This window comes from Xenopus laevis, chromosome 8S (genome assembly GCF_017654675.1).
Source record: "Xenopus laevis strain J_2021 chromosome 8S, Xenopus_laevis_v10.1, whole genome shotgun sequence".
NCBI classification, from domain to species: domain Eukaryota; kingdom Metazoa; phylum Chordata; class Amphibia; order Anura; family Pipidae; genus Xenopus; species Xenopus laevis.
This window is the reverse complement of record NC_054386.1, coordinates 8,241,521-8,258,730: the sequence shown is the minus strand read 5'-3', so window position 1 is coordinate 8,258,730 and position 17,210 is coordinate 8,241,521.

Genomic DNA, 17,210 nt, shown 5'->3' with positions numbered 1-17,210 from the left:
CAAGGGATTCACCTTGCCTCACGGCAGAAGCGGCCCTGCCCTTAGATGAAAAACATATTGGTTAGAATTCAAATTTATTTACCATTACAAGTCAACTATTTTTTGGCTAGTATAGTGCCATTTGAAATACTAACTCAGTGTAATGCTACAGCATAGGAGATGGAATTGTTAAAATTATAATACAGGACGCAATACCACTACTTTGAATTATGCACGCAGAAGATAATGCAGTATATGATGAAACAGCTGCTACAACTAAAAATACAAGCTCTAGCCTGTACATTCATTGCTTTACAATTAACTTTTGCAGATTGAAATAAACACACTTAAAGGAGAATTCAAACCCTTCAGCGCTAAAATCCCTCCCCTCTCCCCTGTGTTGCCCCCTCCCTCCTCCCCCCCTCCCTCCCTCCCTACCTCCTTCCTCCGGTCAAATGTCCCTAACTTGTTACTGACCCCTCTGTGCAGTTACTCTCCCGTTGAGTTCACGGCAGCCATGTTCGCCCGTGTGCTCTTCTTCCTGTATTCCGGCATTTGGTGGCACCAGAGGCGGGCCAAGCTAGCCGGGCACCCTAGGCGACCCTGCCGGCCAGCTCGTCCTCACTTCCCCCGTCGCTTGCGCAGTGAAGTCACGCGCAAGAGCGTTGATGGGCGCTATGACGCGCATGCGAACAGACTACACAAGAGTATGCGCTGCGTGACACCGACGCTCGCGTGAGTTAAGTCTGGCAAATAGTGATGTCTGGTCTAGGGGTAGGCAGAAGAGGTAGCTGCCCAGCGCCCCTCAATTGTTGTGCCCTAGGCAGCTGCCTCTTCTGCCTACCCTTAGTTCCGGCCCTGGGTGGCGCATTAGCAGTAGAGGGATTTACCGGTAAGGATCTACTGCGCATGCGCCCCAAAGTCACAAAGTTTCCAATTTCTTTTTTTGGAAACTTTGAGACTTACGGCGCTATATTGAGGGAATTCTCACCATAAATCTACCCGGATTCTACTCCCACCTACAAACTGATCACACTAATGTGGGCTCCAGAACTATGGCCCCACTAGACGTCACTAAAGCTTTTGATTCTGGTGAATGGATGTATTTCTGGAAAGTCCTGGAGAAATTTGGCATAGGCCCCAACTTCATCACCTGCCTCAAACTCGTCTACTAACCCCTGTTGCACAGGTCTGGGGTAATACCCTTTCCAGGACCTTTCCCCTCACCCAGGGCACTAGGCAGGGCTCTCCCCTTCTATTTGCCTTAGCAATAGAGCCTTTTACCATCTTGATCCAGCAGGCCGCAGAGTTTGTAAGGTCCAAATGTGGAAGACTAGGAAAACTGCATTATATGCAGACAATGCCTTGCTGTTTTTGGCCATCCCACATGACTCCCTCCAGCATGCACTCTATCTTGCCGATATGTTTAGTGTCTATAGTGGGCTGGTTATCAATAAAGAAAAGTCAATCTTGTTTCAACTAGGGGCTAAACAATCTAGGGGAAGCAGCAATCCAGTAACTACTGGGTGTCTACGTTCAAATACCTTGGGGCACTCATTTCTAAAAATGTACAAAATTATATTCTGGAGAATGATGATCCTGTAATAAATAGCTTCAAAGTAGCAGCTGGTCCTTGGGCCAACTTTCAGCTGACAGTATGAGGCAGGGTTAATTTGTTCAAAATTATATACCAAAGTTCTTGTATTTTCTAAAGGAAAACTATAGACGCCCCCTAGTTACCTCCCTCACTAAACTGACCGCAAAAGGCATGGGCACTAACTACTAAAATTACAAAATTTGCCCCTCCACCCTTTCCTCATGCCCTACCCGGTGGAGAAACTCTAATTGTCAGCACCTGCTGTTACTCCCAGACTTCCACTACTGGCCCAAACTAGGGGTAAGGCATTTATCTGACCTACTAATAGACAATGCATTTCAGAATCCCCAACTGGCAACTAGACTGAGCCACCTAAATATTGCATGGCAATTACTTCCAACTGTGTCATGCGTTTGCTGCCAAATTTGGCTCATTAACTATCACCATTAAAACGCAACCCCACAAGGACAAGTGGTGGGACCCTAGTCCCAAAAAACTGGTATCTGGCCTTTATAAGCTCTTGATATTCTCCCTTGATACCCCATTCATGAAAGCTAGAACTAAATGGCATGTAATTATGTGTAATTTACTAAATAGGTCTCTACCTGGGCCTGCTGAAGTTGTATAGTATGAAATGCAACGCTGTGGAGGATTGCAGGTTGATTGCTAGACACATGTGCTAGCAAATGTTTTTTTTTAGTTGTAATATTGGTGTGCGGGCAGCCATCTCAGGTCATTATGCCTGATCCTGCACTTTCAGAAAGAACCAGCACTTCACAATGGAACTGCTTACAGATAAGCTATTGTTTCTCCTACTCAATGTAACTGGAGGAGTCACAGTGGGACTTGTATATTTACTAGAGTGCTATTCTCATATCTACCAGGTAGCTGTTATCACATGACTAAGGGAACATATGAAACTAGAAACAGGTCTATCCCCATACCAGATTTTAATATTAAATATTGAAAATCGGTTTGCTCTTTTGAAGAATGGGTCTCCGTGCAGAATTCTGCAAAAACAGCACTATTAACTGATGTGTTTTGAAAATAAAATAAAACATTTTTCTGTTATAGATTCCCTACCGACGTGGGCTGCATCTATTGATACAGTGGTGTAACTATAAAAATTTGATTGTGCCCCTCTCTTTTTTTGCTCTCTGCACACTGCATTCAGCTTTGCAAATATGGCCTATTATATTTATTTATGCAATTTCGCATCCATTATTGCATCTAGCACTGCACCTAACTATGATAAATATGGCCAGTTGCTGGATGTACATATTGCTAGTATGAGCATGTCACAAATTCTATCACCTATGTAAATAGTTTTACATATTAATGTAATATAATTAAGTGAAAAAAAAAGCTAATACTGGTAAAAAAATGTAAACAATAATTTTATTGCAATTTTGTTCTTATGTGATGGAGACTGAGGCATAAACAGCAGGAATATGCTCTGCTTCTCATATTTACTGAATGCTCTAGGGGACCATTTTAATTTTAAGTCATATAGGAAGGCATCTCTGTGTATCTACTAATCTGTGTACCATACATCAATGGTCAGGTTCATAGAGCAGTTATGTTACTGTTGTGAAATTCTCTAAAACCATTCATGCAGAGCATATTAAAATCATAAATCTCACAACAGTAATGTCCTAGAAATAATCTGACTGGATGAAGGAAACTATAGGTCACCATATGGGTAAATGCTAAAAACACATCAAGCATGCACACAGTACAAGAAGAATCATTATAATAAACAATAAATTAAGTAAGCTTCATGTCTGATTATTTAAAGTGGAACTCCACAAAAACATAAGCTTTTTGAAAAGTAAACATAATTTCAAGCAACTTTGCAATATACATCAATTAAAAAATATGCAGACTTTTCAAGATTTTTAATGGTTTCTGACAGTTCCCTAAGCCTAGCCCCTTGCTCTCCTGCTGATCTGTCTGACTACTTTGCTGAGCTGGCTGACTACTGTTACTTTGTATCAAGTTCAACAGCTAGCTGACCTCAGCCTGCATCCTCCAGACCCCACAATTCCCTGCACATGTGATTTCAATAAGGAACAGAACATCATAATGCAATGCATTGTGGGTTATGTAGTTCCTGCATGCTGTCTGTAAACTGTGGAGAAGTTATTACAATCTGTAACATCAGTGTTTAGTTCCTCCTTCCCTGCCAGGATTTCAAATGATGCAGAAAGAGAAGAACTGTTAAACAGCTGGATTTCAGCATATAAAATGGCCATGTGGGCCTATTTATCAAATTTTGGTTTGGAAGCCGGAGTTGCTCTTCAAAGGAAAGCTACCGAAGCAGTTTATTGCCAAAATATTAGCCACAACAGTGCAAGTTATAAGACTATATTTATTCTACAGAATGCTTTACCATACCTGAGTAAACAGTTCTAGAAGCTCTCTCTGTTTGTTTAAGATAGCAGCTGCCATATTAGCTTGTTGTGACATCACTTCCTGCCTGAGAGGAGGAGGGAGGGGAAAAAGGGAGGAGGAGAGGGAGAGAGAAGCAAACTGAGCATGCTCAAGCCCTAGCCCTGGAGGTTTAAACTGAAAACAGGAAGTCTGATACAGAAACCCATGAGTACACAATAGAAGGAAAGAAATGTGATGTTTCTTTTGACAGAGGACTTTGAGGGTTTACTGGTGTATATAGACCTTTCCGATAAAGCTTACTTAATTTTAGCTTTTCCTTCTCCTTTAAGTAAGTCAGACTGAGCAAAAAAAGGAATAGATTTTTACTATCTCTTCCATATTTTTCCTATCCTCTGTAAATAGCAGTGGCATAACTATAGAGGAAGCGGTTGGGAGGTGGGCCAGGGGAACAAGGAGTCCTGGACCATGGGGTCTGTTTCCTTTATAGCTGGAAATTGTTCCCCCCGGCTCCCTGCAAGCTGGATGGGAAGACATAGGCAACCTGGAGACGCCAACGGGGGCTGTGAGTGGGCAGTCAAGGGGCCAGGTTGGCATCACTGTACGTCAGACCCCTTCAAAGATTTTTTTTGTCCGAGAGGGGGGGTTGCTGGCCCCACACTAGTTACAACACTGTTAACTAGTTTTCTCATTAATCATAAGTTAATAAAACATAATTTCCTTGCTAAATAGGAATTCTACTTTTATAAAGATCACTTGTATTTTATTTCTGCTGTAGAAGCACATGTACTTTCAATAATCTGTTAGCGTATTTGGCATTAGATTAATAAAAAGCAATTGCCCTGTTTGTTGCTATGAAATACTTTACTTTAAATGAAAGAATTTCAGAGAACGGCCTTTGATTAAACAAAACTTTTGCGAGGTCAGGACAAAGATTTCTGCTGGTACTTGTGTTTTTATTCTTGATGTCGAGATATTCATTTAATTTTACATCCGGTTATTGCTGTTGTTCTACATAATCTCCAAAAACTTTTGGATTTTGTGCTGACTTACAGTACCCCGCTATGAAATTAAGCATTGTCATATCTTCTTTTTAAAGCACTGAATACTATTTTTTTTTTATTGTTGTTGCTTGGCAACAAGGTCTTCGTTCTAACCAGAGTTATAAACTGTAGGAGCAGTAAAAGTAGAACATTCCTTATTAGCATAATACGTCAAATCGAATATTCCGTTTGCTTTAGCAAAAGCAGCATGTGTTCATTTCTAATTTCTTGTTTTTATGTTCGAAATATTTTCCAGGTCAGTTTCTTTGCCACCGTCTTCAAGGTAAAGCTGGCCATCGATTTGTTCGTATCAATCTTAGATTCGTACGATTTTCAGGCTACGTGTGGAGAGTCCCGACATTTTTCGTGAGATGCCGATCGGTTGTTCAGTTGATCAGACAGGTTAGAAAATTTCTGTTGGCTGCCGATAATATCTCTGCGTGTATTGCCGAACGTACGATTTTCAGAGGGAGACTGTCACCAGCTTTGGACATAACTTTCGTACGATTGACGTCAGGGGCAGAACATACTTTATTTGATCGGAATGGTTAGTGGCAGGTCGGGAGATCGGCGCTGAACGATCGTTCGTCCGATATGAAGGTAAATCTGCACGTCTATGACCAGCTTTAATTTTAAATCACAGGCCTAGAACAAACAGTGCCGGTAGTAAAAGAGAAAAAACGTGGATATTTGTATACATTGAATGGACTGCTAACCTCAAAAAGAAAAAAAAATATTTGTTTGTATTTACATAACAGTTATTTCTGCCCCACATTTATAAAAACGTTTCCTTTGACGCTGTAGTGCAAAATAGCATTGCTGTGTATTTATTTGATCCATTTTACCTTTGATCTACTCACTAGGCAACATCCATTCAGTTCATGGCATTAATTGCTTTATCAATATTAAATTGATTTATCCACAGCTTTACTGGATGCAGATATACTATATGTCCCATGTCAGATTATAGCATTGCCTTGGATAGCAACAACATGGCGTGTAACATTTGCTTTCTTTTCTTTTTCAATTTGTTTATATCACAAAATAGCAATATTATTGACAAGAGAATCAATACAGTAATTAAAACCAATTATTATCAAAACATAAAATAAAAAAAAACCCATAGTAACCATATTTAGTTAATGAATTGGTTAATTGGTAGTGATGGGCGAATTTGCGAATTTCGCTTTGCCGAAAAATTCATGCGAAATTCGCAAAACGGCGCCGGCGTCTCGTTTTTGACGCCGGCGCCCGTTTTTTTTGACGTCCATTTTTTCGGAAAAAATGTTTTTGACGCCGGCAAATTTTTGCCGCGAATTTTCGTGGGCGTTTCGCGAATTTATTCGCTGGCGGCGAATCGTGCAAATTCGCGGCGAATCGTGCGAATTCGCTGCGAATTCGCGCCTGGCGAATAAATTCGCCCATCACTATTAATTGGTTAATTACTCTCTCTCTGCTTTGAATGAAAACAGAGTATATATGTGAAAAGTTGAATAGATAGCAATATAAACTTAAAAAGTAGAGTTTAAAGAAAAACCAAAATCAAATGGTATATAGACCAACTGAAAAATCTAAAAAGCATTTTCTAATCGAATCTAATCGCTTCCTGGACGCAAAGAGATCTCAGATATGACAGAATTTCTTTCAATACAAACATTTGCTATTTGCATGCTTGTTGTATTCCATACCTCCCAACTGTCCCTTTTTTCGGAGGGACAGTCCCTCTTTTGACAGCTCAAACCGCAGTCCCTCATTTGTACTGGAAAGTCCCTCTTTTCTCTGCACTGAACAGCCAGAAAAAGAAACAGTTTCCCACTTAATTGGCTTTTAGCAGAGAGCCCAGAACAGCTAACAGGTGCAAATAAGATACTTTGTAACAATTTTGAGACACAAAAACACAGTTTAGATAAGGAGAAATATTTTCAAACTTTCATAACCTGCCAAATTTTGTAAAACAAACATGGTAATTAGGGGGTGTGGCCACATAAAGGGGTGTGGTCAAAAAAATTGCTGCGCTACATGCAGAAAAAAACTTTTTGTCCCTCTTTTTACTTCCAAAATGTTGGGAGGTATGGTATTCACCCAGTATATATATATATATATATATATATATATATGTATATGTTTATATGTATATATGTATATATGGATATGGATATGGATATGGATATGGATATGGATATAGAGAGAGAGAGAGAGAGAGACATACATACAGGTATAGGATCCCTTATCTGGAAACCCAATATCCAGAAAGATCCAAATTACGGAATGGCTGTCTCCCATAGACTCCATTTTATCCATATAATCCACATTTTTAAAAACTATTTCCTTTTTCTCTGTAATAATAAAACAGTCGCTTGTACTTGATCCCAACTAAGATATAATTAATCCTTATTGGAAGCAAAACCAGCCTATTGGGTTTATTTAATGTTTAAATGAATTTCTAGTAGACTTAAGGCATGAAGACCCAAATTACGGAAAGATCCTTTATCCTGAAAACCCCTGGTCCCGAGCATTCTGGATAACTGGTCCCATACCTGTATATATATACCCTTCCCAGCTATAGTCGGGTGATCCCACTGGTGTCTAATAAAAGGGCAGCCAAGTTTGGGAGTTTTACTTTCAAAGCAGCAAGTAAGTTGCAGGTAAAACCTAGTCCCTTTGTAAAATGTATAATGAAGCAATAGAATTCTTAATGAATCAGATAAAATTGAGCGTAGGACTGGCCAGATATGGGATGACTCTGACGTAGTTGGCCAGCTTAAATATATTGCAATATATGGACAAACAATCCCTGTGTTGTTTAAAGGGTAAGGCATTTTTCAGTAGCAGTAGCACAAAATGTCTCTGTCTTAAATATATTGATAATGGGTTGAGTGCAGAGGACTCTTGTATTTGACTGTATGTATTTTGTGGTCACAGCCTCATTGCACCCCCGCCTAATGGTTTTAAAAACGTGTCTATATAGCAAATGTGTGCTAAGCTACAATACTATACAAAACTACAATACATTCACTATATAACTCAGCTGTGACACAGACAGTTCTTCAGTATAGAGTGAGGTTTATTAGAGGAAGAACATCCGACACATAACCAGTGCTAGTAAATCAAAAGCCTTGCCTTTTGTGGGCTCTAATTGCTTAAACGACAGTTGGATTTGGGCATTTCTGGTAAATAGAACAACTAAATGATGACCCTTTCATAAAAAAGAATGACAAGTGCCTACTCTGAGTCTATTAGATCTAATTAAGAGCTAATTTTATTACTGCCTATTTTTTTCTTGGAGTCAGCATGCCAACCAAGCCCCATGTCTTGTGTTATCGTCGAAAAGGCTAACAGCCATTGTTCAATAGTTCAATGATGTACTTAAAGGGATTCTGTCATGCTTTTTATGATGTATTTTTTATTTCTAAATGTCACTGTTTATACTGCAAATAATTCACTCTACAATATAAAATTTCATTCCTGAACCAATAAGTATATTTTTTTTATTTATAATATTGGTGTGTAGGTGCATCTCAGGTAATTTTGCCTGGTCATGTGCTTTCAGAAAGAGCCAGCACTTTAGGATGGAACTGCTTTCTGGCAGGCTGTTGTTTCTCCTACTCAATGTAACTGAATGTGTCTCAGTGGGACCTGGATTTTACTATTGAGTGTTGTTCTTAGATCTACCAGGCAGCTGTTATCTTGTGTTAGGGAGCTGTTATCTGGTTACCTTCCCATTGTTCTTTTGTTTGGCTGCTGGGGGGGAAAGGGAGGGGGGTGATATCACTCCAACTTGCAGTACAGCAGTAAAGAGTGACTGAAGTGTATCAGAGCACAAGTACATGACTGGGGGCAGCTGGGAAACTGACAATATGTCTAGCCCCATGTCAGATTTCAAAGTTAAATATAAAAAAATCTGTTTGCTCTTTTGAGAAATGGATTTCAGTGCAGAATTCTGCTGGAGCAGCACTATTAACTGAACAAATGTTTCCCATAGTAGTATCCCTTTAAGTAGTGATGCATTTATTTTAAACTCAACTTTTTCTCACTTTACTTTAAAAAAAAAGTGACCAAACTCCCAAATCCGAACCCCCTAATTTACCAATAATTTTTCTGGGGGGGGGAAAAAAATTGGTGTGAAAAAAAATGTTAAGACAAAATCAAGATCCATCATAAACCAGCCCACTACTATCACCTGCCCCTCTTGGAGTCCACATTTGGAAACAAAGCTCTTCAAGAAGCTGGTAATGGAGAAACACTAGTTTTAAGGGCTAAAAGCTGCGCAGAAACAGAAGACACAGAGGAATCCGGGGTTGTGTGTATTTGACTGAAGGATGCTGTGTGCATATTAGGAAGTGATCACAAGCCATCGTAAACACTGCAAGAAGATAAAAAGATAGGGAGAAAAAGAAATAAAAAAACAAAAGGCTGGGAAATTATTATTACTTTGGAAAAATGATTTTTTTTTCTTGGAGACTTAGCTTCCCCTTTAATTTACTTTTTGCATTTTATACTTATTCAGCATTTCCTGGTTTTAAAATTAATAAGTCAGCTACAGTATCTATGTCCCATTAGTGCAAACTGAATGATCCAATAGGCAACAGAACACATAAATAATATTCTGCATTGTGCTTTTACAATCTTACAGATAATCGGAGTCTCTGAATCAGCATTTCGTTCAATTGTGTCACAGGTTTAACACTTTGGGTGCTATTCCGTTTTAGAGGTGTTCTTTAGGGGCATTTTTAAATTGTTTTATTTTATTTTTTTTTAAATACAATTTTCATAATACAGGTATGGGATACGTTATCCGGAAACCTGTTATCAAGAAGGTTCCAAAATACAAAAGGGCCGTCTCCTATAGACTCCATTTTATTCAAATAATACAAATGATTTCCTTTTTCTGTGTAATAATAAAACAGTCGCTTGTACTTGATCCCAACTAAGATATAATTAATCCTTATTGGAAGCAAAACCAGCCTATTGGGTTTATTTCATGTTTACATGAAATATCCATTATCTGGAAAACCCATGGTCCTGAGCATTCTGCATAGCAGGTCTAATTAGAGATGGTTGGATTTGACCCGTTTCATTTTGCCAAAAATTTGCCGCCTGCAAAATGACGCCGACGCCCATTAAAGTCTATGGGCGTCAAAAAAATGTTGTCGCGCGGCGAAATGTTGGCCGTTCCCCACCCCAATTTCATCCATCATTCATACAGACCGGAGCATGATGCAAAGGAGCCTTACCATGTGCCTGGTGCCCACCACATTGTCAAGCATTAAATGCTAGATCTGTAAATATATAAATGTATGCATTCTAAAGAAAGCTCCCATGTATGTAATCTTCTTATAGAATATACCTGTTTGTTGTTTGTCCAGTGTTGGGCTCCCATGATACCAGGAAAACTCCCAGTGTAACCGGGTGTCAGTGGCTCTCCAGCTCACCCAACCATTTGCCTTGTAGACTAAGACCATGACCATTTCCCATGAGAACAAAGAGAAGGATAGAGGATTATGTTACAGAGAAGTGGTTAAAGGGGTGGTTCATCTTTATAACAAAACTTGTAAAGTAATTTCTGGGCAAATATCAAGCGTTTTACATATATTATATATTCATTGGCTAAAATCATCTCTTGCAGAGAAAACGGACCAGCAAAATGCCACTCAACTGCATTAGGGTAGGACTACATGGATGTTTTCGTTGCAATCCGACGCGTTGCAACAAAACGCTAGCGTCAAATCGCATGCGATGGAAATAAGGTAATGAATGCATTGTCGGATGGTGCCGCGGTGATCTAACGCAACATGAGTGCACGCTGTGTCTGCATCCGACATTTCCATTACTTACCTTATTTCTGTCGCATTTGATTTGACACTGGCGTTTTGTTGCAACGCGTCGGATAGCGCCAAAAACGTCCATGTAGTCCTACCCTAATGCAGTTAAGTGGCATTTTGCTTTTTAAGTCTTGCTTGCACTATGGCTTAGAGTAGAGTCCTGCGCGGGTCCATTTTTTGGGACCCGAACCCGACCCGTACCCGCAACCTGCAACCCGCAATCCGCATTCTTACCCGCTTGGACCCGCAACCCGACCCGCAAGTACCTTCTCTGCAACCCGGGCCCGCGACCCGCTGACCATCAAGAATTAGGAAGTGCTGTCATTATAAACCGGAAGTGACATCATCGGAAGTAGATATGATCAGAAAAAAAGGGAGTAAAACCAGAAGTGCTGTCATTGTGTACCGGAAATGACATCATCGGAAGTGGACGTGACCAGAAAAAAGGAGCAAATATTGATATTGAGAAGACCCGCAGCCCGACCCGCAAACCCACAGAACCGCCGACCCGCGGGTATACCCGCACCTTGAACTTCAACGAAAAACCCGCATGGTACTGCAGGTTTTTGCGGGTAACCCGCGGGTACCCGACCCGCTGCAGGACTCTAGCTTAGAGGCAGATTTACATTAATATATCTCAGTTTACTGAGATCCCCAGTTTAACAACAGTTTTCCGGTTGTCAGGACAATGTTCAGAATTTGTCCGATTTGTGTTTGACTGCTTTCAGCAGTTGAATATATTCATTTTCTATAGGTGTCAAGAGTGTATATACACACACAGAGTATATTTATAGGTATCATTATACGTTAATTACGTAATGTTAATTACTTTTGGGTCAATTCAAAATTAAAAATAAAATTATTTAAAGTTGGGAAGAATTGCCAACAACTGTGGCGTTATACCTGAAATTAGCTGAAGGCAGCAGAAGTGTCAAAATATAGTTTTGGCTTATTAAACATTTACTATGTAATTTTATAATAAATGCCGTCTCAGATACCGAGACAAATTATGACAGAACACTGCAGTAGTTTTCTTGGCAGTAAGTTAGGAAAGCGATGGGGGCTGAAGGCTACTGCAGATATTCCATTTCATATTAAAATATGCTCAGATATATGTATTCATTAAGAAACAATATGAATCATATTGTAAGTCTTTATTCTGATCTACCTGCTAATCGCAAGCCACTGTATATTGCTGTAGCAGTACAAAATTGCACGAGCAGTACAAAACAGGAGTCAGAAGCGTAATTGGGTCACAGGCCGGGTCAAAATACCAGAGAGTTACAGGATCCGAGACAATGGTCAAAACACAGGCAGGGGTCAAAGACAGGCAGCAGACAGGACTTGGTCAAACACAAGTAAAAGTACAGATAGTCACACCCAGGAACTAATAAATTGACTGTAACCCCTTTTTGGCCACCACACTGTGCCAAAGGCTATACATCATTCCATTTCTTACCAATTACAGGTTCTGAATCCCCTTTGCTAGGTGAAAGGGTACTGGGAAAACTCTTCTCTGGCAGTGCCTCCACCTAATGGGATCCGGGAATACACCTGCGGGTGGCCCCATTAGGAAAACATTCAACACACATTTTTCAACTTTATACAAGGAAGTGCACATTAAAGGGGAAGTAAACTGTAAAGGTACAAATTTGCATTTAAAAGCATGACCCACTACCCTGGTGACCCTGTGCCAGTCCTATCCTGGTAATTCCCTACCAGGCAAAGTCCCGCCCTACTCCTTTGATGACAAAGAGTATCTTGTCCCTTTTCCCAACAAGAGCACAAATGGTCCCAGGACAAGGTACTGGCTCCCACGTGGCAGGCACACAAACAGCCTGTGACACAATAGAAACCCCACCGGATCTTTGCCCTTTCCTCTACTCTCCCCAGACAGACTCACCCGAGGGCTCACAGAGCTGGCAGGCTCACACAGAGCGGAAACAGGCATCCACAGCGATGAGATTCTTTATAGGCTCCAGACTCTCCCAGTCGAGCACACACTCGCTTGATCCATTTGCTGAACTGTAGCTCCCAGTACTGTCTATAGCACAAGCCTTTAAAGTCCAGTGTCTGGCATCTATCTTCAGGATTATCAGGGTCTGGTTATCCCTGAGTCCACACAGGGCATAGCAGCCATGCAGTGTGTCTCCATAGCCTGAGGTCTGCCACTGCAGCACCCCAGCCGACGATCACTCCATCCTGCATCCAAAACTGAAACTAGAACACTGGCAGCAAATACAACAATAATGAGCGTGTAAGCATATGGCATCTCCTTTTATAGTGGTGCAGCAGCGACACCGGGTGGCATCCTCCAGTATCTGCCATGCTGCACCAGCACAAGGGGGCAAATTCACTAGGATTCGTAGTTGCGCCAGGCGCAACTTTGCCGCGCTTCGCCGCACTTCGCCAGGCGTAGTTTTGCCAGCACTCCGCAAATTCACTAAAATCCGAAGTTGTGCACAGGGGTAGAGTAAGGTTGCGAAGTTGCGCTAGCGTTGATTCGCTAAGTGAAGCGAAGTTACGCTAGCGAAGGTAAATTTGTTTACGGCGCCAAATTCAAATTTCAATGGAGGAATACGTATCAACACTACAAATGCCTGGGAAACTTTCAAAACATCAAACAAAAATTTTTTTTTGCCCTACACATGTGCCCACTGTATAGTTAAGTTGCCATGAGTTAGGAAATGTAGGGGGGAAGGAGGGGAGCCCCAAAAATGTTTTCGATCTTTTTCAGCCTATCACCCATAATATAGAAAACACGCCAGCGTTTTTTGGGACTTAGAAAAAATTTGAACTTTTTTGGAAGCAATCCCTATCTACTCTATTGCGCTTCGCCTGGTCTGAGGTGGCGAAGGAAGTCTAGCGTAAAAGGTAGTGTTCAGAACAATGCGTGCGTTAGTGAATTTGCGTAGTTACGTCCGTAGCGAAAATTCGCCAGGCGTAAGGGTGCGAAATAACACTAGTGAATCTACGCCAGCGTTCATTAGTGAATTTGCGAAGTAACGAAAATGCCCAACGCTAGCGAATTGACACTAGCGTTCGGCGCTTAGTGAATTTGCCCCAAGGTCTCTGGCCCCTTGTCCAGCCCTTCAGAAACCCCATAGCTCAGCCCAAACAGGGGATTTCCAGACATGTGTCTAGAACTGAGGGGAATTAACCCTACAAATCCCTACAAGACCTTTACGTTGGGCAAATAAAACTACACAGAGAGCCCTTTAAATTATTACAATTTCACGCCACCGATGGCATCACATTCAACACTTTCCGGATAAATCTGGAAATAGCCGAGCGCAGCAAACCCAGAAGTATGTGCATTCAACGGAATGGCGCCGGCAAAGACGGACCTGGTGGGCGTCCCCACCGAGGGTGATATGGGCGTCCCGACAGCACCCCATTAAACCACCAGAGTGAGTTCTCACAATAACATACTAACAATGTTATTGAAGCCAATTTCACCCAAATAGATTAAGGAATGAAATTGTGCTAAACCATGTTATCTATTTTGAGGGAATCTGTGGTTATGCTAAAATTGTGAAGCAAAACCTCTTCTCTGTAGAAAGCACTGTGTCCAAATTTGGCATCGTTTTACTAAAGACCCCAATGAGGAGATGCTTATATTTGTGTACTAAAAACTATTTGTGCATATACATGTACAATCGTTGAAAATAAACTGCCTGTTATTTGCCAGTATACAGTATTTTTGGAGGCTTTTATAGCTTTTCCTATTCTGGCAGCTGTTGCATAAATACCCTTGACCTGAATATTAATCGTATTGTGAATCAATTTTAAATATTCAAATGCTGGCAGCAGCACTTGAGAACTATGACATCCAGATAATGCAATAATTCTCCATAAGCTATTGTCCTTACATAACATTATAATAGTCTCACTACATCATTTACACACTTGTTGTCATGACAGTAACACTGTGTCACTAAACAATGGACAGCCTCATCAGACACCTATTGGCATTTGTGGGTGACAGTTGTATACACATTGTATACAGATGATATAGTACAGTGTAAATAGTATCCTGTGCAAAATAATAGAATGTCCCCCCTAAACAGGACAAATTGGCTTTGTTTACACTGCAGAAAAGGCCCTTACATTTAAATATATAAAGTCTCTGAATTATTTGCCAGGAGATATTTCAAGAGGACATCCTAATGTGCAAAAGTATTATGAACATATGTAATTAGGTAATGTATTAGGGATGCACCGAATCCAGGATTCGGTTCGGGATTCGGCCAGGATTCGGCCTTTTTCAGCAGGATTCGGATTCGGCCGAATCCCTCTGCCCGGCCGAACCAAATCCGAATCCTAATTTGCATATGCAAATACAGCATCAACTGATTCATTTTGAAAACATTTTTTTCCCCATGACAGTATCCCTTTAAGTTCATAGCCTTGCATCTCCGAGTGATGCATTCTGTGTCTAACCCATATTTTCAGTCCAGCAGAGAGTGCAGTTTGTGGGTATTGCACAAGTGCTGTGAGAAGTTTCACACCCATTATTGCACCAGCACTTATATTCAAGAAGCCCTACAACATTTGGAGGTTCTAAATAGGTGGAATTACCTTGTGAATGTTGTCAGAACAACTACAGGAGATCACCTGCTACACGTTCTGCCATCATCTAAGGATTTTCAACCATAAACGAGGGACTGAGTTCCAAACAGAGATTTGTTATTCCATCTGATGTGTCATAATGCTACAGAGATCATCACAACACTAGTTTCATAGTACACATTGACAGAAACCTGCCCTGATGCTAGACAGATACATGCCACATATATATCTGCTTTCTCTTAATGAGAGGGAACTTGTCACAAAACCATAATGTGTAACACCGGCACAGAAACTAAATATTTCATGGACAAGTGCACGAATGACTCCATATACACAGACTTGGAAGAGAAGTGTTATTGAGCGACATCTCACAGAAAGGTTTATATGATGATGATGATGAAGAATGTAATGCTCTTTGGCATGGTGCATTTTATCAAAAAGTTTTACTAACCTATTAGGGTGAAATAAAAGTTAAAATGAACTGTGTGAATGGTTCCTTTACTGCAGATTCATAAAATATTTATCATCCTGGTTACAGCGCTCCATTGTCTTTTAGTTGGAAAATCAATACCATAAGCAGACTGATTGATGGATCTTCTGATATCTAAGTCTAAGGTGTCTCAATAGTATAATATACAGTCGATGGGAAAATATTCAGCACAATAAGGCATTGTGTTAGAGCATTTAACGTTCAGCTCTCTGTACATTGTAAAATATGGCAAGACCAGTAACTATCAATAACCAATATTCCAAATACTGAGGCACTAGTAGCCAACATGATTTTGTACTGAACAGCCAATCACTATTGTTGTAAGACTGAAAAACTTTGAATATATTGCACATTCCCCTGCACATAAAAGACTATTTTTGATTTATTTAAAGTACATTCAACCCCTCAAATGACTGTCAGATACATTTTGCAGATGATAGGTATGTTATAATGGAACAGATTCTGGAAAATATCTCAAAATCTCACTCTTGGTTGAGCTTTTTGTTCATGTTGTTGACTTTATTTTCCCACAGCTACAGGATGATCAACCATTTCTTCAATACCCATGTCGCTCCCAGAAAAGATTATTCACAATGTCTGGGACTTTTGTGCAATGTATATAGTGTATACCTGGCTGATGTTTTTATTTGTTTGGTTTTATTTTTCCAATGAACAACTTGTACAAAGAAAAATAATTTTACAATTAACAAAGTTATAAAAAAGATATGAATATAATTAGACACAAGAGTGGATGTCTGTATTGAATTCTCAGATAACAGTACATTAAAACCATTACAGTTGCATTAATGACCTACAGTTTCAAGCAATTTCTCCCTTCACATCATCCATAGCCATCCAACGAGTCATTAAACATTCCCGAGCATCCCCACCATACATTTTCAAAATGACCCCCTGATTATCAGGCCCAGATTTGTGGCTAGGGCACAAAGGTCCTGGCCTAGGGTGACAACATTTTAGGGACAGCTTGCCTCCCAGCCACATCCAGAACTGCATTGGGAACTCAGAGTTCTTCAGAAATCTTGAAACATTTTACAGTTCATACAGTGAATGTTTGAGTTTGTAAAGAAGAATATAGACACTGCTATTTTTAATATTCCTAGTATTCCCTTTTCTTCACTTTCTGTAAAGGAATACCGTATATACTCGAGTATAAGCCGTCCCGAGTATAAGCCGAGGTACCTAATTTTACCTCCAAAAACTGGGAAAGCTTATTGACTCGAGTATAAGCCTAGGGTGAGAAATGCAGCAGGTTCTGGTAAGTTTCAATCAAAAAATTGAGGGTTTCTGCTCCCATT